Genomic DNA, 27,658 nt, shown 5'->3' with positions numbered 1-27,658 from the left:
CAGAAAGTATATAAATATATACAGTCAAACCAAAAATTATTCAGACATTTTTTATATATTTTTACTAGTGGGTGCAGGACACTATAGTTCATTTATGTAAGTGAGGATAGCAAAATAATTTAAACTGTGACATATTATACCCCAAAATTCTTCATACAGTGGACTACCAGTAAAATTGATAAAACTTTGGAACCAAAAATTATTCACACTTTGACTTGACCATGTTTTGCATTAGACTAACATAAGACTCATTCTTTCTGACACAGTTTATCTCTGAGATCAGTCATATTTTATTTCCATTTTTTATAGTGAATAAACTGTAGCTATTAATGAATGAAATGTTCAGTGTTTGACTATATGTTCTGTCATGAAACTCCAGATGGTGCAGGCTGATGGGTCCTTAATGCTAACAATCACATTGTTAACTACACAGCACAAGCTGATTGGTTTGTGTTGCATCTGTAGCCAATGATCTTGCTGCTCAACATTTAAATAGTTGGTCAATGTTTGCTGTAGCAATTTGCTGCGTGCTTCCAGTTCCTCTGAACAGTGGCGGTTCTTGCTCGATATGAATGGATAAGACGACACAAGTTGCTCTATCTTACATAGTTTGTCAAAAATATTGCGTTTGTGTAAAAAAATACATTATGATGTTACAAAATTACATTTTTCTGTTTGGTTATATAAACTAGTTTGACAGAAAAAGGAATATTGTTGCCCTATGTGTAACAGCATAGAAAGCAACATAGCAAAACATAAGTGATATATTAGCCTAATGAGTGGTAAAACCTTGACTGCACATTCTGTTTTTTTTTTCCTGTTTTTTTCTTTCCGCAGGCGCCCTATGTCACCCCCATCAAGATGCCATCCTTCACGGTTATCCATGTTGCCCATGCCAAAATCCGCCACTGCTTCTGAAATCCACCACCTTCCCCAGCTCCACCTGTATAGGTCTGCTATGGGTAATTTCATAAATGCTATTTGTGCAGCATATCTGCTACCATGCGAAACTCTCTGAGCATATATATATATATATATATATATTCCAGTATTTAAAGCACCAGTATATTTTTTGAACATACACAGCATATTGTGCTTTTAAATTATTTAAAAAACAATATACAATTTTGCCTCTACATTTTAGATATCTGGTGCAATTTGTCACTTTCTGTGGGCAGTAGTGTTTGAAATCTGTCTGAAGTTTTTTTTTTTTTTTGTCTGCACATTGATCTGTCAGAATAAGCTCTGTGTACATGTGAGCTGATATAACCAGAACCCTTGACTGCAGTGAGAGACATCACGACAGACATGAAACTCTCCTGAATGAAGTACTAATGCACGCCCAACTCTCACCCCTATTTGCCTGTCTTGGAAGGGCTGTCTCCATAGTGATAAGAGCTCTTGAGTGTCCACTGGAACTTCATTCAGCTCTTCTAATTTAAGAAAATGGAGAAGATGGAAGAGCATCTCATTTTTAGTGTCTCTCTCACTTTGTCTCCTCTATATTTTCATCTCTATGACAACATGACTCAAACCATATCTTTTTAATTAAGCTTTGTATCACTGCCAAGCATCCGAGGTTTAAAGGGCGGCGTTTGTTTACTAAGTTGGAAAAGAAAATCCATTGTGACTATCAACTAAAACGCACACTGGTGTAAACATGTCAGTTGTTTTAACTGGACTCTCGAGGCTCATTCATAATTTATAGGTCTCTAATTTCCACCCGGAGATGAATGTGGTTAAAGTGAGTGTGAGATTCTGTTGCCTGATACTTAGTGTGTTAGTGTTACATGCTTTGAAACCCATGTTTACTTGTATGTCCAATTTAATGTCACACATTTACTATGTTATTAAAAAAAAACCTTCAGTCACTTTTTTATGTCTTTGCAAACTTGTATGCATTTCTTTCTTCTGTGGAAAGTCTGATATTGTGAAATATTATTGTGTGTTTTATTTATATACATATATATATTTTTTATATATATATATATATATATATATATATTATTGTAAAATGTAATTTACTCCTGTGATGGCAAAGCTGAATTTTCAGCATCATTATTCCAGTCTTCAATGTCACATGATCCTTCAGAAATCATTCTAATATGCTGATTTGGTGTTCAAGAAACATTTCTTATTATCATCAATGTCGAAAACATTTGTGCTTCTTTTTGTGGATTTTTTGATAAATCCAAATTATGTTTTCATTATAGAAACAGAATTTTTTTGTAACAATTTAAATGTTTTACTGTCACTTTTAATTGAACTGAATCCATCCTTACGTAATAAAATTATTAAGAAAAAATCCATTGAAAGATAAATATTGTTATATAGTCGCATGGGCACGTCCACACTGTGATTTACGGTAATTATTCAGTAGTGGGCGGGATTACGCGGCAGTGGGCGGGATGTAGTGTGGGCGGCTCTTCACCACCACCGGCTTTCACAGCGCTCCGAGAGGAAGCCTGCAGCGGACGCAACACGCCGAACAGGTAAACCTCTATATTTCATTATTTACATAAAGCCATAATATCAAGTTTAAACGGTCAGCACGATTTGCATATGTATATCTGCATATTCTCTGAAGTTCTCTGACACCCTGCTATTTTAATTCCCCTAATCCGTGCTTTCGAAGATGTTAATGGGACAGATAATCTCTGTTGCTTGAGAAAGGACGCATTGTTCCATTCACTGCAATGTTGCTGATACTGTGCTTCAGATTGATGGAATAACACTCCCTAATTCCTTTAGATACAATGCTTAACTTTTGAGAATGTGTGCGAACTTTGATTTGATTCTCAAACGAGCACCTAAATTCTTCATTTTTATATGTTTAAAAATGCTTCTTTGTGCTGAAATCCAATGATTTTCAATGTATAGCCTACACATAGTCATATAATTTGTTATTAAGGTTGTGTATTATTAATACAACTAATTTGATCTACATATGAAAAGGAGGAGACCTGGTCATAGACATGATTTGGTTTTGTCGCAGAGGAGATTTTGCAGTCCAGCGGAGATGGTGCTGAAACAACAGCTACCCAGTATTAAGCACCGCTGAGTTTATTCTGCACCTCTTATTTTTATCTGTACTGATTTTGATATGTATATAGGCTATATGGTGGTTATGGTTACATTTGATCAGTGTGCTTTTCCCATCTTTAAACACCTATCATGAAAGGTTTTGTTGAATCATGTCTCGCAAACCATCGCCTTGAGACTATATAAAAGACTCCATCAGTGATGATGATGCTGTTTCTGATAAGACATGATGCATTCCTGCATTGGCAGTCTGCCGGCTTATTCATGAAAACAGAGCTGTGAGGTTTAATGCAGCGCCCTGCACTGGATGACTGATATATCTGCGCAGTCCCTATGTCCCTATATGTGCCATTTATCTTATAACGTCCAATGGCATGCAAGTGTTAGTGTGTCTAAACTTCGCAGAGTCCGCACCACCGGTCATGAGCTATGACCATCTGTTAGACTGACCGCTTCATCAAACACAACAGATGTTCAAATGCAGACAAAAAGTTGGACCCCTGCATTAACACACGCGTATCCACGGTGGGGACTTTCCATTGACTCATGTTGGCCCTTATACTGATGATGTTTTCTACTCATACCCTTACACATAATCTTCATATAAACATTTTTATGATTTCATTAAGATGCTATTTAGTGTGTTTATTAAGTCATTCCATTGTAGGGACACTGGTTGGTTCCCATGATTAAAAAAAAAAAAACTGGACCCACACACATTTTTTTTTTTTTTTTTTTTACTGAATTTGATCAATTTGAAAAGAGTGTATTTGTTCGCTAGGCTAATAGTGATTTCCAACCAACTATACACAATTCACCCAAAAAATGAAAGTCATCTTTTTCATCACATGCTCACCTTTTGTTCTAAACCTGTGTGGCTTTCTTTCTTTTGTGGAGCAAAAGAAAGAAAGAAAAAATTTTTTCTTGAAAAAAAAATGTCTGTATGATGAAAGTCAAATTCACAATAACAACATTGACTTTGTTCTAAAAAATAAAGTCATTGGATAGGTGTTTGGGATGGCAGGAGGACATAATTTTGAGACAACTATCCCTTTAAGCAGGTTTTAGGGTGTATTTGAGTTTGCTTTATTAAAGGTGCAATATGTAACTTTTTTGGTCATTTTTTTATCTTACCCTAATTCATAGTAAGCCCGTATTTATATTTTAGACCTAGCGGGATTTTTTTTTTTTCGCACACGAAATTGAGAAATTGCATACTTACTTCACTCGTCCGTGCCTCTTCAGAAAAGTTGCTCCGGACTGTTCTTTCAAGAATTTAATAAAAAACATAATTTACTTTGACACATGTGGGAGTGGCAGAGGTTAGTTTTCACAACGAGCAAGAAAGGTCGACATGGAGCATGTTACAGTTCACCCAAAAATGAAAATAATGTCATTTATTACTCACTTTCATTACATTCCACACCCATAAGACCTTTGTTAATCTTCAGAACACAAATTAAGATATTTTTGTTGAAATCTGATGACTCATTCCCTCTCTCAAGATCCATTAATATACTAAAAACATATTTAAATCGGTTCATGTGAGTACAGTGGTTCAATATTAATATTATAAAGTGATGAGAATATTTTTGGAGCGCCAAAAAAACAAAATAACGACTTATTTAGTGATGGCCGATTTCAAAACACTGCTTCAGGAAGCTTCGGAGCATAATGAATCAGTGTATCGAATTATGATTCAGATCGTGTGTCAAACCCCAAACTGCTAAACTTGCTGAAATCACATGACTTTGGCGCTTCGAACTCAAAGAATAACACAAGACGTGTCACTCGTTTTGTTTTGAATGGGAGAAAGTGAAACGCGCAATATGGCGGAATAAGTCCCGCCTTCTAAATAAGAGCCAATCGCCGACTGGTAAAGTCATTGGACACTGCAGCGGCCAAGCACTGGTTTCTATAGAAACAGTCAGACGCGCGCCTCCGAAATGAGGCACAAGAGACAAGCATTTAGGTCTGCATGTGCATTAGTGTTAGCCTGGGTGCCAGCCCGAACCCCGCCCACAACATTTTTTGGATGGGAAGTTCGGTCTGGACTTGATCCATTGTGGAGTAATTATGCTCGGCTTCCAGAAGGCCGAGCCAATCAAATTGCCAGGGCGGGCTTTAATCGATGATGGACAGGCTATCTGCGGTTACGTAACCACTACGTCATCAAAGAGCGCTTGGGGAGTTTGATTTACAAGCGATCCAACCAATCAGAACGCCGCATCCGCCATTTTGTCCAACAAAGCAGTCAGGAGTTAGAAGATTAACATCGGTGGAGTTAAACTTGAAAAATTGTGCATATTGACGTCTTTTCGCGTTTGAAACAACATTCATTCTCATATTCATTCATGTTTATTTGATGCTATAAATGGACTAGTAGGAAGAGATGATCGGTTCACGAGCCTCTTGAGCTGAGGCGCTACAGCAATCTGTCACGATCATGGTCACAACACATTAAAGAGCCACAAAACGGTTTTTATTGTTTGAATTTTTTAAATAACTACACAGTTTGAAAGCTGGGACTTTGTTTAATATCATAAGTAACCTGCTCTGTCTCGTCTGTCAATGTGTTGTCAGTTTCTTCTTTGCTCCGCGATGTATTTTCCACTCTGTGTGGCGTGACAGCGCCACTGCTTGTCGGACAAAGCAACAGTAACTAAGGGGGACGAGTCTTTGCAAAAGGTCAATTAGTTTACAACAATGATGGCTGTTGAAGAACTGAAATGTGTACATTCCGCCATCGCGTCCGTTATAGAAGATATCGACAGCGCATTAATTTTAAAAGAGGAACAGAGGACCGCGATCAAGGCATTTGTCGATGGGAAAGATGTCTTTGCCGTCCTTCCTACGGGATTCGGCAAAAGTTTGATTTATCAGCTGGCCCCGATGGTCGCTAAGAAGAGCTCTGTTGACAACTATGCGTCGCTCAACATACGTCACTTACTCTGTAGCTCTGATTGGTTGTAGGTCTATCCAATTGAGGTCTTTCCTGGATCGGTTGAAATACGCCCCCATAATCAAAGCCCAATGGAGCAGTATCAGACGCATATTCTGACTAGAATTGAGTATGACCACGTCAGGCTAGATAGTTGTTGTCAGATTTCATTGGGGATTTCAAATATGAATTACATCAAATATTTCAAATATGAATTTAATCGAAAGCTTGGCAAACAGCTTTGGAGAATTTGATGTTTCCCCATTCAAAGAGATAGGAGCTGCACTTGGATGCCCGAGAGGCATTTCAAAGATGGCCGCCGAGTGAAATGAGTTGTCTTAAAGGGACTTTGTTAAAACTGCTGATTCATTATGCTCCGAAGCTTCCTGAAGCAGTGTTTTGAAATCGGCCATCACTATATAAGTCGTTATTTTATTATTATTTTTTTTTTGCCGCACCAAAAATATTCTAGTCGCTTTATAATATTACTATTGAACCACTGTACTCACATGTTTTTAGTGCCTTTATGGATCTTGAGAGAGGAAATGTCATTGCTCCCTGTGCAGGCTCACGGAGCCGTCGGATTTCAACAAAAAATATCTTAATTTGTGTTCCGAAGATCTTACGGGTGTGGAACGGCATGAGGGTGAGTAATAAATGACAGAATTTTAATTTTTGGGTGAACTAACTCTTTAAATCTCTAATCTCCGGGGAATCACCTGTTTTAAAACGATCACAGAATGGACGAGAGTCTGCTGGCAAAAAGAGAACGCGACAAAGCTCGTAAAAATGGAAAGTCAAGATTGGCTTGCATGGCATTTCAGAGAAGGCGAGAACTGAGCGATTTGAAATGTTGTAAAAGCGACTCGGTGATGGCGTTTTTTATTACTTAACAGGTGAGTAAGGTATTTTATTGAACAGATAAATTGTCATTTGTAGCTCTCTAACAGAGTTTGTTGTAAAATATTATCTATTGTGCCTTTCATTTTGGCTGTTGTAGCACTGTGCTGGAATTTATTTTCGAGGAAGTCTATTAATGGGTATTGCTACTAACGTCGTCAGCTACTCAGCTCCCTTTCATCTAAACTTGTTATATCTCTTAAGCATAGTAGTGAATGTTTAATAAGCAGTAGGATAACCATATTCATCCGCACAGTCACGCAGAGCCGAAACACAACCAAAACAATGTTCTTCCGCCAAATGCATGCAGTTTTTTTTTTAACCGCTAGAGGGCCAGATGTTTCTTATAGTGTATCTTTAAAATTGAATAGGTTAATACAATCAAGTTTAATTAATCTGTTTTCTTCTAAAGGAATTTGTGTGGATGACACATGCAGAATATACAGTATTTGCTACTTAGTGAGTAGTTTCACGTTTGGACAAAAAGACAATTTGACATTGGCTTTATGAAGCATTGTGATTCACAACCAAAATAAAAACTATTGATTTAAAGATGTTTATGTAGAGAAACAATACATTGCAAAATGGGAGTGTACAGTGCTAAAGAGTTCCTTTGGCGCAATTTGCTTGTTTTGATTCTGTTTTATGGACATTTCTTTGTAGAGTCATGGGACATGTAGATTTTCTTCTAGAATTCTGCTGTTAAACATACCATCGATTAGCAGGTTTCCGGGGGATTTGCTTTATTAAACCTGCAAGAAAAGTAATCAATTAAAATAATTAAGTGTGATTAACCTCAGGATTTTTCTAGCTCCTTTTAAATGAATTTGTGTGGATGACACTTGTAGTAGAAATAATGTACAGTATGTGCTACTTTGTGAGTCATTTTTCACCCAGCCTATTGATTTTTTTTAATTGATTGTTTGACTTCCAGTATTAAAGGTAATGCTTAATTATATGCAACGTGAGTTAAAGGAACACATTTTTGGTTTGGTATCGATGAAGTCGTCCTTGAGCTGTACTGTTGGGGGTCCATCGTGCATACAAAATGAGTCGTGTACCATGCAAACAAAGGGAACCCAATTACATTATTACAACCTTTGTTCAAACAATTGCTTTGCCTACTTCAGTGAGTGTTATGATTACATTAACATTTTAAAGAGAATGGTCTTTGTCCTTGTCTTGCTGTTTTCTGCTTATCCAGACTCAAAGAGCACCTTTGTATGACAGCCTGTCATACTGGAGTGGTTGTTGTGCACTGGTTTTACCTGTTGTGATTCACAACGCAAAAAGCTGTATATACTCTGCTTTAGCGAAATATGTGAAAGAGCACTAGCTGTGTTATTCAAAAGAGAGAGAGTGATGTACTCGGCCTAATTAGATTTGCATAGTATGATGTTGTGGTCATGGATTTCCATTGGCTGTAAATGCTCTGAAGATGCAGGTATATGCGTAATGTATCTCTAATGAAATGGTAGCGACTCTAGTGAGGCATTAATCCCAGCCACCTTTCCATCACCTCATGCTCACTAGATCAATGAGGCTGTAGGGTCTAGAACATTCCCTGAGTCAGGAGGACACGTACCGCTCATGTCCTGACTTGATGAGTCCTCGGGTAGCCCTACCTGAGTGCATCTGGCTACTGTTGAACTCGAAGGAATCTGTTCTACTGTAGGTTTGCCATGGTGTACTGCGATTCTAGATTTTATGTCAGGAAAAGGGGAAAACAGCTTCTATATCAGTCGGCTAACAAATAAGCTGTTTCCCAGTTCATAGGCTGCATCCTCTGAAGGATGTGGACTTCAAAGGCCACGCCTTCGAAGGCTGCGAAGGTCAGACCAAATTTTGTTAAATAGGACAGACTAGCCTAAAGAGGATTGTTCTTGTCGCCTAGCAAATTTTCTTACCCCAGGTAGGGCCATCTTACCCCTTTTTTAATATTTGATATTTTGTGCTATAACAACTAAATTAGTTTCTGTTTTTCTTTTAATAACACATTGGCTGATGTGATTATCATCCTGCACATACAAGTAAATCCACACTGGGGGCATTTTCCCTCATCTTACCCCTGTGCGATTTGTTCAGTTAGCAGCCAAAACATTTAACTATGTTCAGTAGCCCAATTGAACAATAAATTGGATTCTTTTTGGCTTTTTTGACTGAGATTATTGTCAGTGGTCAATTAACAGTCTCTTTATGAATAGGCTAATTGCAGATATTTTACTCAAGGTTTTTTTTCATTGAAAGAAAAAAAAAAAATATCCACAACAAAACAGAACACCCCACCAATTTCAGAAGAGAAAATACCCCCCCCCCATATAACAGTCAGACCATATTTCAGATATTTTAATGAATTTAGAGGAAATATTCTGTAAAAAATGTTTAATTTCTGGGTAAAAATTTGTAAATCTCAGCTCTGTTGCTTTAAAGGCTTAGTTCACCCAAAAATGAAATATCTGTCATTAAGTACTCACCCTTATGTCGTTCCATACCTGTAAGACCTTCGTTCATCTAAAGAACTTAAATTAAGATATTTTTGATAAAATCTGATGGCTCAGTGAGGCCTGCATTGCCAGCAAAATAATTAACACTTCCAATGCCCAGAAAGCTACTAAAGAAGTATTTAAAACAGTTGTGACTACAGTGGTTCAACCTTAATGTTATGAAGCGATGAGAAATAACGCCCTTTTTCAACAATATGTAGTGATGGGTGATTTTAAAACACTGCTTCATGAAGCTTTTTTGTTTCAAATCAGTGGTTCGGAGTGCCAAAGTCACATGATTTCTGTAAACGAGGCTTCGTTACGTGATAAATGTTTCGAAATTTCAGTGGTTCACCACTGGGGGGCATGACTTTGGCAGTTTGATGCACACTCTGAACCACTGATTCAAAACAAAAGATTCGTAAAGCTTTGAAGCTTCATGAAGCGGTGTTTTGAAATCGCCCATCACTAGATATTGTTGAATAAAGTTATTTTGTTTTTTTTGGTGCACAAAAAGTATTCTCGTCACTTCATAACATTAAGGTTGAACCACTGTAGTCACATGAACTGTTTTAAATCTGTCTTTAGTAGCTTTCTGGGCATCTGAAAGTGTTAATTGTCTTGCTGACATGAGGGTGAGTAATTAATGACAGAATTTTCATTAGGCCTATTTTGCATATGTATGTCTGGACACTCAGATCTCTAGTTCTTATGAGCATGGGCTGTTTAAAAACCCATTCCAGTCAGCCATTATACTTGTTAAGTTGAGGTATTATTGGCTTTGTTCTGACAGCAGAAATCAGCATGTGGTTTTTACCTTGCATTAGCAGGGCTTGAAGTAACTGAAATCATGGGGACTGAAGTTAATTTGTGTTAATTGCTTGCTGCAAATAAGATTCAAACAAGGCCCTTCCTACTATACTATTTGAAGTAAGGGAAATGTATTAAATTTTCTTTGGCATTTTGTATAGTACATGGCTTTCCCAGGTTTAACAGAGGTATTGTGTCTTTGACAGGTTTGACCTTTGGTACCAGATTAATTTACATGAATTTCTAACAGGTACAGTCAGTGTGTGAGAGCAGGAAGTTTATTTGGCCTGTGTAAATGTGCGTGAGTGTGCTCGGAGTGTAGCAATGGGCTCTCACTGGGGAAATGTTCATGGAAAGTGAGCTGCAGTGCTGTGGACCCCAAAACAATGATCTCACTGTTCTCCCAGTGGGCTCCCGAAAAGCAGGTCACCTCTACACCCAATTACCGCAAGCATCTAACACTAGATAATGCACATTCCACAAATGCAGAATGAGTGTTACATCTGCTGACGTTTGACATTTTTTCATTATAAGGAAATGAATTGCCCAGGAATAGATTTCAAATTGTTTAATGTTGTTTATTTGTATTAATCACACTCTCAGGTATACATGCATGTTCAGCTAATAATAATATTTTAACAATCATTCAGCACTTTTTCAAAATTGCTTGATTAATAACAAACATTTAATTAACCATTACATTTAAATGCATTGCAATTTTATATTTATTTTATTTATTTCTTTAATTTATAAACTATTATCTGAGTAGAATATATTATTTATATTAATAAAGCATGATTTATAATAAATTATTGTTGATATTTGCATTAAAGGGTTAGTTCACCCCAAAATTATGTCGTTCCAAACTCGTACGATTTTTGTTCATCTTTGGAACACAAATGAAGATGTTTTTGATGAAATCTGAGAGATGTCTGTTCATCCTTTGCAACGACCACTTTGATGCTTCAAAAAGTTCATAAAGAGATTGTAAAATTAATCCATATGAATCAAGAATTTAATCCAAACTTTCTAAAGAGTCTTGATCGCTTTTTATGATGAGTGGATTTTTTTTTGGCTTTTACTCGCAGTCTTACGATTTTGGAACTACATGAGGGTGAGTAATTAATGACATAATTTTCATTTTGGGGTGAACTAACCCTTTAATAATAATAATAATAATAATAATATTAATAATAACAACTATTATTGTTGTATATTGTTATTGTATAACCTTGTGCGCTGGATGGAAACATGCTTGCTTTGCTAGGAGTGTCTCAAGTTAGATGTTGTCAGTGCAGATTGCCCTAAGCTGTCTAGTGGTCTAATCTGTCTGCCACTGTTTGATTCTGAGCCACCCATGGGCTCTTCTTGCTCCACAACCCTCCCCCACTAAGCTTGGGGCAGAACAAAGAACCGGCGTCTTTCTCTACCTTGAACCTGCGCTGCAGGCAGCTGATGAGGAGGAGGAGGCCGGCTATCAGCAGGAGAACCATCACCCCATCTGAGCCATATCCCTATAATTTCCCCAGGGCTCAAGGGCAGCGTTAACAAATAAGGGTTTTTCACATCCAGTTTATAATCATTTTATTTGTCTGACCTCTGAAGGAGAACATGCATTTCTTTGCAGCGTAGGATATCAGTTTCAGTTTGGGCATGATAAATGTGTTATAGTCATAAAAGCAGATGTTCTCCGTAAGCTCATCTGCCTGAAAGATAAATGTGTGTCTGGGAGTGTTTTAGCGTGCACATTTCACACGGTTCAATGATGTATTGAGTTGGGCAACTGTAGTGAGTGAATGGGAGCTTGGCTGGTGTGACAGTGATCATGAATGTGTTTTAAAGTGCACCATTACAGTTTTATCAATATGAAAATAGACTGATCACATAGGCAGAGTTTAAGGTCAGGATCAAGATTTTCAATGCACTCACAGTAAAGGGACATCTAAAGGCTGTTAACATTCATGCTTTTTTTTTTCTTTCTTTTTTCGAAAATGAATCATTCAGTTCTTGTGAACTAGATTAACTAATTCATTAAAACATTCTGATTCAAAAGAAAAAAAATTTCATAAAATGGACATTGTTACTTTTTAATGAACATAAAGCTGTTTTATGACTTAGTTTTGAATATGGCACTTGAATAATATGCACCATTTTATACTTTTATGCCACTTTTTATGTTATTTTGGAGTTTGACAGCCCAAGTCCCTATCCACTTTCATTATATTTTTAAAGACTGGCCTTAATATTCACCTAAAAATTATTTTTTTTAGTGTGTTATAAATTAGAATAGCATGAATTTGAGGCAGGACTGCTGATAGTGGTGCAGTAATTAATTACACATTTCACATTTCCCCCCTATATATATATATATATATATATATATATATATATATATATATATATATATATATATATATATATATATATATATATATATATATATATATATATATATATATATATATATATATATATATATATAATATATATGCTATTACATTTCATAAAATACACTGTGGCACTTTTCACAGCTTCCTTTGGTGTTGTTACATGCTTTTAACACATTTGCTGACTAACAGACCTCTTCATATACTGTTGGATGTGTGACTGGACTGTCACTCCAGGTGAAAGATGAGAGTTAGGTGAGTCAGATACTCATATTGGTTTCTGAAGTTTGAGTGAGCTGACCTCTTGGTTGTTCTGGGTGGTAGTGTTTATTGACTCTGCTATAGGCTATAGTGGCAGAATGAGGCTCTTTGAAGAGATCGAGCTCTGGATGTTTCTGTCTGTTACGTACAGGCAGCCTGTAAAGGTTATGGCACAGATTTACGTAACTGTGGAGGTGACGTACAGCTAATCCATGAACAGACACTCCCTGCATAGCTGCAGCCTCAATGATCCCTTTTACTGCCAAAGCCTTATGTGTGTGTGTGTGTGTGTGTGTGTATGTGTGTGTGTCCCAGACCAGGATATATTCCAGCAAACACATTTCTAGAGACTTTCTGAATACATTAAATTACTGTCATCCTAGAAAATAGACTTGGGTGGTTGACATTTAGGTATGACAAGTAGGGAAAATTAATCTTATCAAATAAGAGTTGAAAATGACTTTCTATTGGTCACATTTTTCTATGCTTATCCTTGAAAATGTCATATTATATTTTATAAAACTGTAAAAGGACATATTTTAAAAGGAAACATATCAAATGCTTTATTCCAATAACTGTAGATCAAGTTTTATTTAATATTAATTTTATTTAAAATATTTTAAAGTATTTTAATTTTTTTTAAATTATTTATTTATTTGGGAAAAATAAATAATTTATTTATTTATAAATTACATCTAAACCTTTCCTGCCTTTTGTATATTTTTAAGTTCTTTTTGGCAAGCCAAACTATTTCCCACTTTAATAGATTTTTATTCTGTCATACAGTATACAGTAAAAACAGTAATGTTGTAAAATAGAATTAAAATTAAACTAATCACTTTCTTTAAAAAAAATATAATTTATTCCTGTGATAATTTACTCCAGTCTTAAGTGTCACAAGATCCTTCAGAAATCATTCTAATATACTAATTTGGTGCTCAAGAAAGCTTAATATTTTGTGGAAACCATTTTTTTCAGGATTGTTTGATGAATAGAAAGGTCAAAAGAACAGCATTTATTTGAAATAGAAATGTTTTGTAATAATGTAAAAGCCTTTACTGATTTCTCCTGATTGAAAAGAAAATGTGAACTATACCATATTCTATACTGGAACTCATTCTTTATGGAGCAGTACGTAGCTGCTGGTTTGTGCTAGCAGAAGAGCAGGGTGAGGCAGAAGCTATAAGCCTGTGAGAGTCTGAACTCTAGACAGCTTTATCTGGCTGATGTAGCTCAGCCTCAAAGGGAATGAGCTTACATGCAAGGCATCCAAGCTCCAACAGAGCTGTCACTCCACTCGATGCCAAGGCCAGAATCATGCTACGATATACACAAGTACACAAGCAGATGCGACTACTTGGCCAGGTAAGGTCATTTGTAATGTGCAATCATTACTCTAGCAAACCTACATACTCAAGCAGTCAACATAGATCTATACTACTGATCAAAAGTTTGGGATCAGTAATATTTTTGTTTTTAAAGGAAGTAAAAATTTTATTCAGCAAGGATGTATTAAATTGTTCAAAAGTGACAATAAAGACATTTATAATGCTACAAAAGATTTCTTTCAAATAAATGCTCTCCTTTCTATTTGTTAATGAATCCTGGAAAAAAAGCATCACGGTTTCCACAAAGATTAAGCAGCTGAACTGTTGCAATGTTTCTTGAAGGATCATGTGACACTGAAGACTGGAGTATTGGCTACTGAAAATGTATCTTTTCCATCACAGGAATAAATTATATTTTAAAGCAGGCTGATAGGCCCTTTAATCAATCTGCTTGCAATCACATCATTCTCTATAAGGCACAGATGATTGATTCCTGCATAGACATCAGGGCTTATATCTGAATAATAAACTTTTGTATACTTCTTTGATAATTGGAATATTTGTAACACAGAAAAAATTGTTTGTGAAGCTGTTTATATCTAAACATGATAACTGCTCTTTCTACAATCCCGATTTCAAAAAAGTTGGGACACTGTACAAATTATGAATAAAAAAGGAATGCAATAATTTACAAATCACATAAACTTATATTTTATTCACAATAGAATATAGATAACATATCAAATGTTGAAAGTGAGACATTTTGAAATGTCATGCCAAATATTGGCTCATTTTGGATTTCATGAGAGCTACACATTCCAAAAAAGTTAGAAAAGGTAGCAATAAGAGGTCGGAAAAGTTAAATGTACATATAAGGAACAGCTGGAGGACTTATTAGGTCAATTGGCAACATGATTGGTTATAAAAAGAGCCTCTCAGAGTGGCAGTGTCTCTCAAGATGGGCAGAGGATCACCAATTCCCCCAATGCTGCGGTGAAAAATAGTGGAGCAATATTAGAAAGGAGTTTCTCAGAGAAAAATTGCAAAGAGTTTGAAGTTTTCATCATCTACAGTGCATAATATCATCCAAAGATTCAGAGAATCTGGAACAATCTCTGTGCGTAAGGGTCAAGGGTGGAAAACCATACTGGATGCCCGTGATCTTCGGGCCTTAGACGGCACTGCATCACATACAGGAATGATACTGTAATGGAAATCACAACATGGGCTCAGGAATACTTCCAGAAAACATTGTCGGTGAACACAATCCACCGTGCCATTCGCCGTTGCCGGCTCAAACTCTATAGGTCAAAAAACAAGCCATATCTAAACATGATCCAGAAGCACAGGAGTTTTCTCTGGGCCAAGGCTCATTTAAAATGGACTGCGGCAAAGTGGAAAACTGTTCTGTGGTCAGACGAATCAAAATTTGAAGTTCTTTTTGGAAAACTGGGACGCCATGTCATCCGGACTAAAGAGGACAAGGACAACCCAAGTTGTTATCAGCGCTCAGTTCAGAAGCCTGCATCTCTGATGGTATGGGGTTGCATGAGTGCGTGTGGCATGGGCAGCTTACACATCTGGAAAGGCACCATCAGTGCTGAAAGGTATATCCAAGTTCTAGAACAACATATGCTCCCATCCAGATATCGTCTCTTTCAGGGAAGACCTTGCATTTTCCAACATGACAATGCCAGACCACATACTGCATCAATTACAACATCATGGCTGCGTAGAAGAAGGATCCGGGTACTGAAATTGCCAGTCTGCAGTCCAGATCTTTCACCCATAGAAAACATAAAGAGGAAGATGTGACAAAGAAGACAGTTGAGCAACTGTTTTTATTCACAATTTGTACAGTGTCCCAACTTTTTTGGAATCGGGTTTGTAGATCAGCGGCAGCGTGAATGCAGATTTGAATATAGCGATTTTAGTTTTGGTTAAAAATTACATTTAATATCATGCGGTGGGTGACGAAATCGAGAATGCGATCTTTTAAAGATTAATCTTCGTGCAGCTTTGTGCATTTCTCTCTCTCTCTCTGCATTGATATCTGACTTATATGAGTAGCGTGAGGGCTTTTCAGTGCTTTAATATTCATGAGGTGAGACGTCTCTAATAAAGGATATGCTCCTCAAACTTCGCCCACCCATCACACCAGAACCGTTTTTGGAACTGAAATGTAGAAATTTTGGTTCTTTTAAAAAACACTACTGGTTCTCGGTTCTCAACCCTAATCAGTTGCCAATGAGCTCGCTGCTCAACCTTCAAATACTTTGTCAGCATTTGCAGCAGTTGCAACGCGCTTTCAGAAACCTTCCACCTTCCCCAGCTCCACCTCTATAGATCTGGTACAGGTAATTCATTTATGCTATTTTGTACAGCAGCAGTACAAATTTGCTCACAGCAGAGTGTCATGTATGTATTGGCAGGAGCAAGTCCCATATTTGCTCTTCAGCAGCTGCAGCAGCAATAACAGCACCATCAGCGTAGCAGATCTATTCCACCAAGACCAAAAAAAAAATCTACAAAATTTTTTTGTGTTGGATGGTCTCATTTAATTAATCTCCTATGCCTGACTTTTGGACATCTGTTTATTCTGTCCAGAAGAACCCCCAATTAGTGGGATACAGACAAAATAAGAATGAAAAAATACCAAATGGTGTATATATAATAATAACATACTTGCCTGTGTGTGTGTGTGTGTGTGTGTGTGCATACTGCATACTGAATGGATCCCAATATTCTGTAATCTCCTCTATTGGCATTAATAAGGGCTGATAAAGCTGTCTATGTTCTGAATGAAGCTTGTCCGATAACAGTACGGTGTTGCTTTTGTGCATAATTTCGCTAATCATTCGGTCGATTGAAGATTCCTTCCTGTTTAACAATTTTCATTTTGTTTGTGCTATAATGACCTTGTCCAGCTTTTTGTGTTTAATTATCAGCATCCATTGTTGTGGGAACACACATTCTTTCCGTCCTGCTGATCAGATCTTTTAGCTGCGCACTGAAATGATCTCAAGAGCTGTGAGGCATGAAAAGCACAAAACTTTAAATGGAATTTGAAGGAACATAAAACTTTTTCTTCTTTTAATGAAGCCCTTTAGCATAGAAGCATTAGTGCCATTGGTTAATGGCGCAAACCTCTACTGGTCTGAATGTATGCGTCACCATAGCAACCACCACCATGGAAACAGTAGCCATGTGACTGAGGAGTAATGGAGACTGTGGATCACACAAAGGAGCCTCTACAAAGATGTGTCCATGTGGAAGTAAGCCATTGAGGGCCCAGCACCGCAGTCCTTTTAGGTCGCAGAAGACTTTGGGTTCAAGTGCTTGACTGGCCTCTGGCATCCACAAGGCACCGGGGAAACCCTGCTACTTAAGTGAAATGGGGTTAAGGCATAGTACATCTGACAGTTGTGACCCACTGAGGAACCATTCATTTCTAATCCAGAGACTTTGATTTTAATAACCGTCACGTTTCGTTTTGCAGACATGTTTGTGATCCTAGCCTTTGCCGCACCGGTTTTCCTGTTAACGCTAGTTAATCGGCATTTAGGGCTTGTAATGTTGTTCCAACACTCCCATACAACTCGTAGGTTACTTCCCGTTAAAATCAAGCATGTACTCTTCATTAATAGGATCAACAACAGTAGCCAGTCATCCTTCAGTGAAAAAAGTGAGTCTCAGAAGAAATGCGGTCTCCTGTTGTTTTTGGCAAATAAAGTCGCCATAAATTGGCACTTTATGGATGTTGTCCTACTACTGCTGGAAGAAGAAGCTAACGTCAGATGTTTGGATCTTAAATAAAGAGCATTCTGAGGCCTATTATGGTGTAGAAAAATTAATGACACAATAAAATACATTTATAATACCAAGTTCAAAGAGGGCAACAGCTACAGTATATGGTTGAAATGCATGACTTGTGGTTATGTAGATCTACTATTGAGTTTAAATCATGCCGTATGAGACAGCCAAAGGGCTGCTTTTAACATGGCTGTCCACTCGCACAGCAAGCACGAAGCTTTGTTTTATTGCCGTATGACATGCTGAGGTTTCCTATGCTTCCGAGTAACAATTCCCTGATTAAATTTCAATAGTGACTTCTGGTATTATGATTACTTTTGTAAAGCAATTTTTAAATTAATGTTCCTTCCTTGTACACGTTCAGCTCTGTTTACAGCATCTGTGCTATCTGTACTAATCCTTCAATTTGTAATAGCAAACAAAAATAGCTTACTGTTTAGTAATGCACTTAAAATATAAGTCAATGGGACATCCTGGAGGGTTCAAAAGCAGCTCATATTTTTTGCACTAATATTAATTGATCCATATAAAAATGTGTGTTAGAACTTGGAAAATATGTTCCATGCAAACAATAGCAAACTTTATGGACAGTTATTGACATGTCTCTCTTTTTTTTGGTATCCTTGTGCGTTTATTGGTCAACAGGTTTTGAAACTGATCAGTAAATGCTTCAGTCAAACTAGTCTCATGGGATGCACAGTGTATCTGGACCATATTGGTTATTTTTTATTTAATGAATCAATATTGGATATAAATGTGCATGCTCAGTTCTAATATTTTAACGTTTAGGTTAACTTTGTTATCGTAAAATTTAGTTGGTACTGCAGTCCAAATTCAAAATATTGGAGAGAGTTGTTTTCTCTCAGACTTGAAGCTCACACGGGTTGCCAGATTGAGGACACATAACAGGAATGAGCGCAATAGGTTGCTTGCAATCACGTGGTTCTGGTGACGAGCGAAATTCCGGTGGAGGGCAAGCAGTGAAAATTAGAATGAAAGAGATGGAGAAAAGTCCTTTCTTTGCTGGTTTAGAAAGGTATAAACAGAAAATCACAACATATGTTGGACGCGATCCTTATGCTATGAAGACTTTTCCGCTGAATTAAAAGACTTTCCTGCCATCGAGGAGGTAGATATAGAGGATGTGAAGCTGCCGTCACGCCGCATTCAGTTCTAGTCTGGGTTTGTTTATATCGCGCTGCCTTTCTACTAGTGAAGTGAGCAGTATTTTGATTTTCTGTCGTGATTGTGAAAAATGTCGCCATTGTAGGTCATTTATACTGAATTGGGAATTGTAATAGGAAAAAAAGGACGGTAATACAAATTTTTGCCTTGGTTGAGAAGGTGAGGGAAGATGACTAGCAAATGTAATAATGTCACTAAATAAAAACACTGCCTTTCACTCAAAATAATCACATACTTTGCTTAGTTTTGTATTTGGTTTTTGTGAAATAATTAACATTATGTTTTAGAATATGATCACTCGGCTTGGGAATGATTAACTTGCACACAGCAACTTCAAAACTGTTCACGAGCTTCTATGGGTTTGATTTTGGTTGTCATTTCTTGAAATAAATACAAAAATACAGCGTGTCTGTGTCCTGAACGTGACCCTCCGATTCTCCTCTGTGGTCATATGGTAAAGTGAATATTTACAAAAACAACATTTAAACTAGTTACAGTTACACGCTTCCAACAAATAAATGGATCGATTTCTGTCAGCTTGAACACATTTATTTTATTTGGACATTTTCTACCATACGATGGCTGAAGCAGCTGCGCGTGACACTGTTCTCATGGTAACCAGATCAACATTGTGAACAGAATACTACAAAACTGAAGTGAAAATACCAAATTATAATTAAATAGGATAAAATATCTTCTCCTCCCTGCAAATGATAGCATGAAGAATGTGAATATTTAACCAAGTGAAAAAGGTAAGCAAGTATCCATATTCATTTACGTTAAGTATCAGCAGACGCAAAACGCTATAAAAGGCGACAACTTTTAAAATAAAAAAACGAAATAAGTTATAAAAAACGGTATAAGTTATGTAAACGATATAAACACCTTCTGGGTTCTCGATTTTATCAATTTGAGCAACCATAAACGACGCAAAACATGCGAATTTTGAGTTTTTGATAGGATTCCTATATAGAAACATCACTCCCTGCCCTCCAGACTCATTCGCGCTGCTGCTGTGACGTCATGTGCAAACAACCTATTGACAATAGAAGACGAGGAGACTTACACACCATAAGTCGATATTTAGCCACGTTTTAATATGCTCCTGTTCATAGATTTTTACAGGATGCTGAAGCTTTTTAGGTCGGGTAGAATCTGTGGTCTTTGACCCAGTTCATTTGCTGGCTTTCATGGCTGCAGTGCGCTTTTTTTCCCGCCAACTGGCAACCCGGGGTGTCGAAATTCTATTGGGAAAATTGGCAGCATGCGGGATCACACAGAACAAAACAAAAACAGACATTCCGACACGGAATGCACATTTCAAAGTAGAATAACTGGCTATAGCATTGTTCTTTCCAGAGAAAGAAGTTTGTGAATTTAGCATGTTTCCTAAATATCTGCAAACATTTTATGGTATTTTTATGCTTTAGTACAGTCAAATAATTACATACAACAACTTTAACTGCAACTGAAAATTTAACTCTTTTACATTGTTACCAATAAGAAGCAATGTACATAGAAAAATGTGGCCTGTATAATTATAAAGAAACAATTTTACCTTATTAAAACATCCAATACACTTATGACTTCTCATAAAGTGTCATTATGCTCACAATAGTGATTGTTTCACAAAGGCAAGAAGAAGAAAGAGATTTGGAAAAATATCCCCTCTCTTTTATGAAGGAATGCTTTTATTTCCTTGTGTGACAGACATTCGAGAGACTGCAAGACATTTGAGGACCAACGATGGCAGGCGTAGGACGTTCCTTGAGCAACTAGTTGATTGTATGTGGGCTGAAGACGAGTGTGTGTGTGTGTGTGATGGAGGTGAATGTGTGGGCTGAAAGACGTTAATGTGTGTTGCGTCCTCTGTGTGGGTTGTGAATAGGTGCAGGTAAGTAGGTGGAGCCGAGGGGTACAGAGTGACCACAGTGACTCATTTTGCCATTACCCAGAATTCCATGCTCCTTTTCGTTTCCAAACATTGTGGCCAGAAGGGGTGTCAGAGTTGTGCGGGGAGATGTGACGCCCATGTGTAGGCGGCAGTGTGTGGGCTGCCGCTCTGTAAATGTGTATTGTTAAAGAGCCAGGCCCGTGAGATTGCTCTCCCCTCATCTGTCGGGGGCGGACCACTCTCAAGCGTGCCACGAGCGCAAGGTGGCTCGAGGTTTCTGTGAATCGTGACTGATTTTTCATTAGGGAGCTTCTGACTACGGTTTGACCGGCACAAATGTTAGTTAAAAACAAGTTTCATAAGCTTCCATTGGAAAATGTTTTTAGCTTTATTGTGCCTATGAAGAGGATGATGTTGAGACTGTAAACTTCCTAATGGAGCATTGCTCACATCTTTTATGTTTAATTAGGTGTATTAAAGGAATAGTTCACCCAAAGATCCATTCAGTCATTATTTACTCATCCTCGTGTTGTACCTGTAACCAGTTTTTTCCATGGAAGACGAGACGAGAATGTTTGAAGAATTTAAAATGAGAAAAACAATAAGTAGTGTCCATATGAGTTATGCTTTACATTTAAATTCTCTAATAGTGTATTTAGAGGAACAGACTGAAATAATTTTGTTAACTTGAGAACCAATGTGATCGAACCATTTAGGCAGTTTAAAGGGTAAGGTCATCCAAAAATAATGTCATTTATTACTCACCCTCATGTCGTTCTACACTTGTAAGACCTGGCTTTGTTCATCTTGGGAACACAAATTAAGATATTTTTTATTAAATCCAATGGCTCAGTGAGGCCTGCATAGACAGCAATGGTACTTCGTCTCTCAAGATCCATAACGGTACTAAAACATGTTTAAAACAGTTCATGTGAGTTCAGTGGTTCTACCTTAATATTATAAAGTGACGAGAATACTTTTTGTGCTCCAAAAAAACTAAATAAAGACTTTTCAACAATATAGTCAAAACACTGCTTCGGAGCTTTACGAATCAAATCAGTGATTCGGATCTCCTATCAAACTGCTAAACTGCTAAAATCACATGACTTTGGCACTCTGAATCACGGATCCGATTCGTAAAGCTCCCAAGCAGTGTTTTGACTATATTGTTGAAAAGTCTTTATTTTGTTTTTTTTGGCACACAAAAAGTATTCTTGTCGCTTCATAATATTAAGATAGAACCACTGAACTCACATGAACTGTTTTTAGTACCTTTATGGATCTTGAGAGTTACAATGGCATTTCTGTGTATAGAGGCCTCGAAGAGCCTTTGGATTAATTAATGACATTATTTTCATTTTTGGGTAAGCTAACCCTTCAATCTCTTCAATGAACGTGTTGATTTGATTCACAAATCAAACTGAATGATTCATTCATGATTCAGAGTTTCACTCTGACTCAGTGATTTGTTCTTAGTTCTTGATTTAACAGCTTACTTATGGAAGAGGATTAGGGCCAAGCAATAATAAAAAATAAAACCATTTTGAGAAAAAACTCGTTAAATTTCGAGAAAAAAGTCGAGATAAAATGTTGAGAATAAACTCGTTAAATTAAGACAACAAATTCGTTAAATTATGAGAAAAATTTAAAATTTAGAGAAAAAAGTCGAGATAAAATGTTGAGAATAAAGTCATTAAATTATGAGAAAAAAGTCGTTAACAACTTATTGGTCGAACAAATTAGTTAAATTATGAATTTGTTCTCATAATTTAACGACTTTTTTTCTCGTAATTTAATGACTATTTTCATAATTTAATGACTTTATTCTCAACATTTTATCTCAACCTTTTTTCTCGAAATTTAACAAGTTTTTTCTCGTAATTTAATGAGTTTATTCTCAACATTTTATCTCGACTTTTTTCTCTAAATTTAACAACTTTAATCTCGAGATTTTTTATTTATTTATTATTGCTTGGCCCTAATCCTCTTCTGTATCTTACTACAGTGAATTAACATTTCTTATTTTTTTTTTCACTCTGTATTTATTGATTTTGTTGTAGAACCCCCATGAACAATTCAGGATATAGAATTATACAGTTACAGAATACACTGTCCCCACTCCCTATTTATACAAAACTAAAAACAACCGATTTTAAAATGACAGTCATCACATTCCACTTTATCTACAGTACTTATTAACAAATTGTACAAAAGGGAACCATATCTTTTTAAAAACATCTGCTTTACCTCTAGTTTCATATGTTATTTTTGCAAGATTATAAATCATCTCTTTTGTCCACTGTGAAAGAACAGGTCTTTGAATGTTTTTCCACCCTAATGCAATTACACGTTTGGCCTGTAATAAGCTAAAATCTATAAGCTTCCGTATATTTGCGTTAACAGAGCTGTTTTCAGGATATATATGCAACATTTCTCATTACTGAAAATGTTGACAACAGTTGTATGCTATTTTTTTGGAAACCGTGATACATTTTTCAGGATTCTTTGATTAATAGAATGTTCAAAAAAACAGCATTTTTAAAAATAGATTTGTTTTGTTACAATATAAATGTCTTTATAGTCAGTTTAATGCATTGTTCTTGAATAACAGTATTAGCTTCTTTCAAAAAAACAAAAAACAACAACAAAAAAAACCAACAACTTTTGAATGGTAGTTTATATAGAATCACAAAGCAGGAAAGTTTTGAGTAAGTTTCTCTTGTTCCAGTCCCGACTCCTTCAGTTGTGAGAATTGTGTTAGTAAAAAGTCTCTTTTGTATACTCTGTACTCATTTCCACTTAAAAAATGAATTGTGTCCCAAAATGCTGTTTATTTTCTCATCATGTTAGGTTCCAGCTACCTTCATACATCATACGTCTTCCTCCAGCCAGCTCTGGGAAGGATCCAAGTAAATCAAAGCTGTGAGCTTCAAAGGCCCTTTTTAACTTCATTCGAAGTCACAGATCTTGATCAGACAGTAATATTTTACTGTCATCTCCAATTTGTTAAGAACTTAAAGAGATAGTTCACACAAAAATTGAAAAGATCCAACATAAAAGAAGGATTTGTTCATAAATCTGTGATGAATGTGCTAAAGAGAGCTACATAGTGCCGGTGTTAACATTTACAAAAAACAACGGCTTAAAATCTGTTCTGTTTTTCACCCTAAGCTATTGTACGACATGGAATATAGTACGCAAGTCATATGGATCACTTTTATGCTTCTTTTATGGCGCTTTTGCATTCTTTCTCTGGTTCTGGAGGAACCCCCTGATGTTGGTACTGGAATAACTTTTAATGAGAAGTGACAAAAAACTTCTTGACTGACTTATTTTGCACTCTTGTGTTTTTGCTCTCGCATAACTTTCTGTATTGAAAATAGAAGCGGATTTGTGTTTTTTACTTGTGGTGTCAGTGCTCTATTGTGCCTATCCAAAGCACATGTTTCTTGAAGCATCTCTAGCTGTCGGTCCGAACGCCAGAAGAAAGAGAAGCCCTGAGAAAAACATGTTTGCATTCTCCCAAGTCCTATATTTAACAGCTGATGACAGGCCATGCCGATGAAAGCCTTTGAAATGAACTTGATTTAGGATCAAATGGATCAGTATATTCTGGCATGTTTGTATATGTGCGTGTTTCCTCTCTGAACTTGTTTAAGTTGTCCGTAGTTTCTCCTCACACATAACTTTGATTGTGTGGTTTCTTTGGAAAGCAGTAGCTGAACCTATCAGAGCTGCTGTGAGGTCTCTGTGGATTACATCTAAAACCCCCACTAAGAGAAGATTCCAAGATGAAATTTCCCAGAGAGTTGGTAGCTCTCTGAAGAGTGAAAAAGCTGGCCTGGAAAAGACAAATGGGTCTGGAGTGACTGAAAAAAAAAAATAAAAAAATTGAAAACACAATGAGATTAGTTGTGTTTACCTCAGAGATAATCTGCATTCCTGTCTGCTTATAGATGACCTTGATTCAAGTCTGTAATGTTTCATCATGTATATTCAACTTGATTCTTAAAGGGTTAGTTCACCCAAAAAAGGAAATTTCTGTCTCACCCTCATGTTGTCCCAAACCCGTAAGACCTTTGTTCGTCTTCGGAACACAAATTAAGATATTTTTAATGAAATCGAGGGTATCTGTTACACACACAGGCAGGAACGACATTGCATCTTTTGAGGTCCAGAAAGGTATTAAAGGTGCCATCTAACTTTTTTTTTTACAAGATGTAATATAAGTCTAAGGTGTCCCCTGAATGTGTCTGTGAAGTTTCAGCTCAAAATACCCCATAGATTTTTTTTAAATATTTTTTTTTAACTGCCTATTTTGGGGCATCATTAACTAAGCACCTATTCATGCTGCTGGCCCTTTAATTGCTCGCGCTCTCTCGACTCTATCGTTGCATAAAAAAAGTTCACACAGCTAATATAACCCTCAAAATGGATCTTTACAAAGTGTTCGTCATGCAGCATGTCTAATCGCGTAAGTATGGTATTTATTTGGATGTTTAGATTTGATTCTGAATGAGTTTGAGGCTATGCTCCGTGGCTAACGGCTAATGCTACACTGTTGGAGAGATTTATAAAGAATGAAGTTGTGTTTATGAATTATACAGACTGCAAGTGTTTAAAACTGAAAATAGCGACGGCTCTTGTCTCTGTAAATACATTAAGAAACGATGGTAACTTTAACCACATTTAACAGTACATTAGCAACATGCTAACGAAACATTTAGAAAGACAATTTACAGATATCACTAAAAATATCAAGTAATCATGGATCATGTCAGTTATTATTGCTCCATCTGCCATTTTTCGCTATTGTTCTTGCTTGCTTATCTAGTCTGATGATTCAGCTGTGCACATCCAGACGTTAATACTGCCTGCCTTTGTCTAATGCCTCGAACATGGGCTGGCATATGCAAATATTGGGGGCGTACATATTAATGATCCCGACTGTTACGTAACAGTCGGTGTTATGTTGAGATTCGCCTGTTCTTCGGAGGTCGTTTAAACAAATGAGATTTATATAAGAAGGAGGAAACAATGGAGTTTGAGACTCACTGTATGTCATTTCCATGTATTGAACTCTTGTTATTTGACTATGCCAAGGTAAATGAACTAATCCTTTAAATGGATGAGGGAATCTTTATCTTCAGTTTCAGTATATCATACAAATACATTTTATATATACATATAAAATATTATATAAAAAATAATATTAAATGGGCAGATATACAAATTCTGTTACATGTATATTACCCTTGTCATCACTGAAAGCTGATATATAGTTAATCTTTAAAAACAGTTATAATTTATTATACTTTCTTATACATTTCTTATACTTTATCATTTTTGATGCCTAAATTCACCTCAATAAATTCACTTGTTGCATTGAAAATGATTGATTTTTGTTTGTTTTTTAACTTATTTCAACAAAGTACTATAGAATTTTAAAACTGTCTATTTATAAATGTACACTATGGTCGTAACATGAAATTTATTACTGACCAGAGGCAATATATCCTGCATCTCAATTTGAAAAACGGTCTAAAAAAAGATCAGCATAGTCATTTTCCTATTTGTGTTCTGCAGAAGGAAGAAATCAGGTTTTGGAAGAACATGAGAGTGAGTAAAGGATGACAGAGTTTTCATTTTTGGATATACTATCCCAGCTTACAGAGCCAAAACACTTTTTTACTCCCCTTTTTTTTGTGTGTGTTTCCAACAATTCTACCTGATTCTGTGGGACATCCTGTTTTAAAGCTTTAAAACATAAAATCCTTTGAAAGGTCTGAAAAGCAGCCCGTTTAAATTTTGCACTGGTAAAGACATTGTTCAGCCAGAGTCACTGCTGCGTGCTCTGCTTGGTTTCCTGGCCTTGGATTTTGACATGTGCATCCCAGAGGTTTGGAGTTTGACTGCCATGAAAGACAGTCCTCTCTGGTGGAAAGAATGGATCTCTCTCAGTGGAACACGTATTAAACTGGCCCTGGGGTCAGCGGGAGCTGTGACCTCTGTGACCTGTTTGACTCATGCATGCTACCAGAAGGAAGTGTCAGGTAATGGCCCTCCCGTTTCCTGTCTCCTGAGACTGTACATAATTGGAGCTCAGTTAATGATGGTTTCACTTCTATAGAAAGAAGTCTCCATCAGAGTGAATTGAGAGGTGGGACTCTCATGAGGTATATAAACGCAGGTGATTAACGACCAAATATAGAAAAATTGCTTCAGACCAAAGCACCACAGAGGTAATTAGCAGTAACACTATTGTGAATTTTTAATGGCCGCGTCATGCTGTGTGGTTTCACAGGAACCATAGACAAAAATGACATTGGTTTCAATGGCTTTCGATGCAAGTATCAAGGGATGACCTTAGCAGGTACATTAAAATTTGTTTTCATACTCTATGTAGTAGACATAAGGTTGTGCAAAATTCAGAAGAGAAGAATTAGTTTCTTTTCATTTTGATCCCTTTCTGTCTGTCTATCTGTATCTGTCGTTCTATCTTTCTGTCTGTCTATTTATAATAATAAATATATTTTTCTATCTATCTATTCATCTATTTTCTTTCTATCATTCTATCATTTTTTTCTATTGTTCTATCATTCATTCTTTCTATC

At 36.6% G+C, this 27,658-nt stretch overlaps 1 protein-coding gene across 1 annotated transcript in view; it reads left to right on the top strand.

The window, feature by feature from the left end:
- The first annotated feature begins 2,444 nt into the window (after positions 1 to 2,444).
- The window catches only part of map2 (microtubule-associated protein 2), a 130,201-nt gene continuing 104,987 nt past the window's right edge, over positions 2,445 to 27,658 (top strand). The window contains exon 1 of the mRNA XM_067408733.1: positions 2,445 to 2,492. The gene's annotated coding sequence lies outside the window, so the exon portion shown is untranslated. The remainder of the gene's footprint in view (positions 2,493 to 27,658) is intronic.

The sequence above is a fragment of the Chanodichthys erythropterus genome, chromosome 14 (assembly GCF_024489055.1).
Source record: "Chanodichthys erythropterus isolate Z2021 chromosome 14, ASM2448905v1, whole genome shotgun sequence".
NCBI lineage: Eukaryota > Metazoa > Chordata > Actinopteri > Cypriniformes > Xenocyprididae > Chanodichthys > Chanodichthys erythropterus.
The sequence above is the reverse complement of the archived record's forward strand: the minus strand, read 5'-3'. Positions and strand labels throughout refer to the sequence as shown.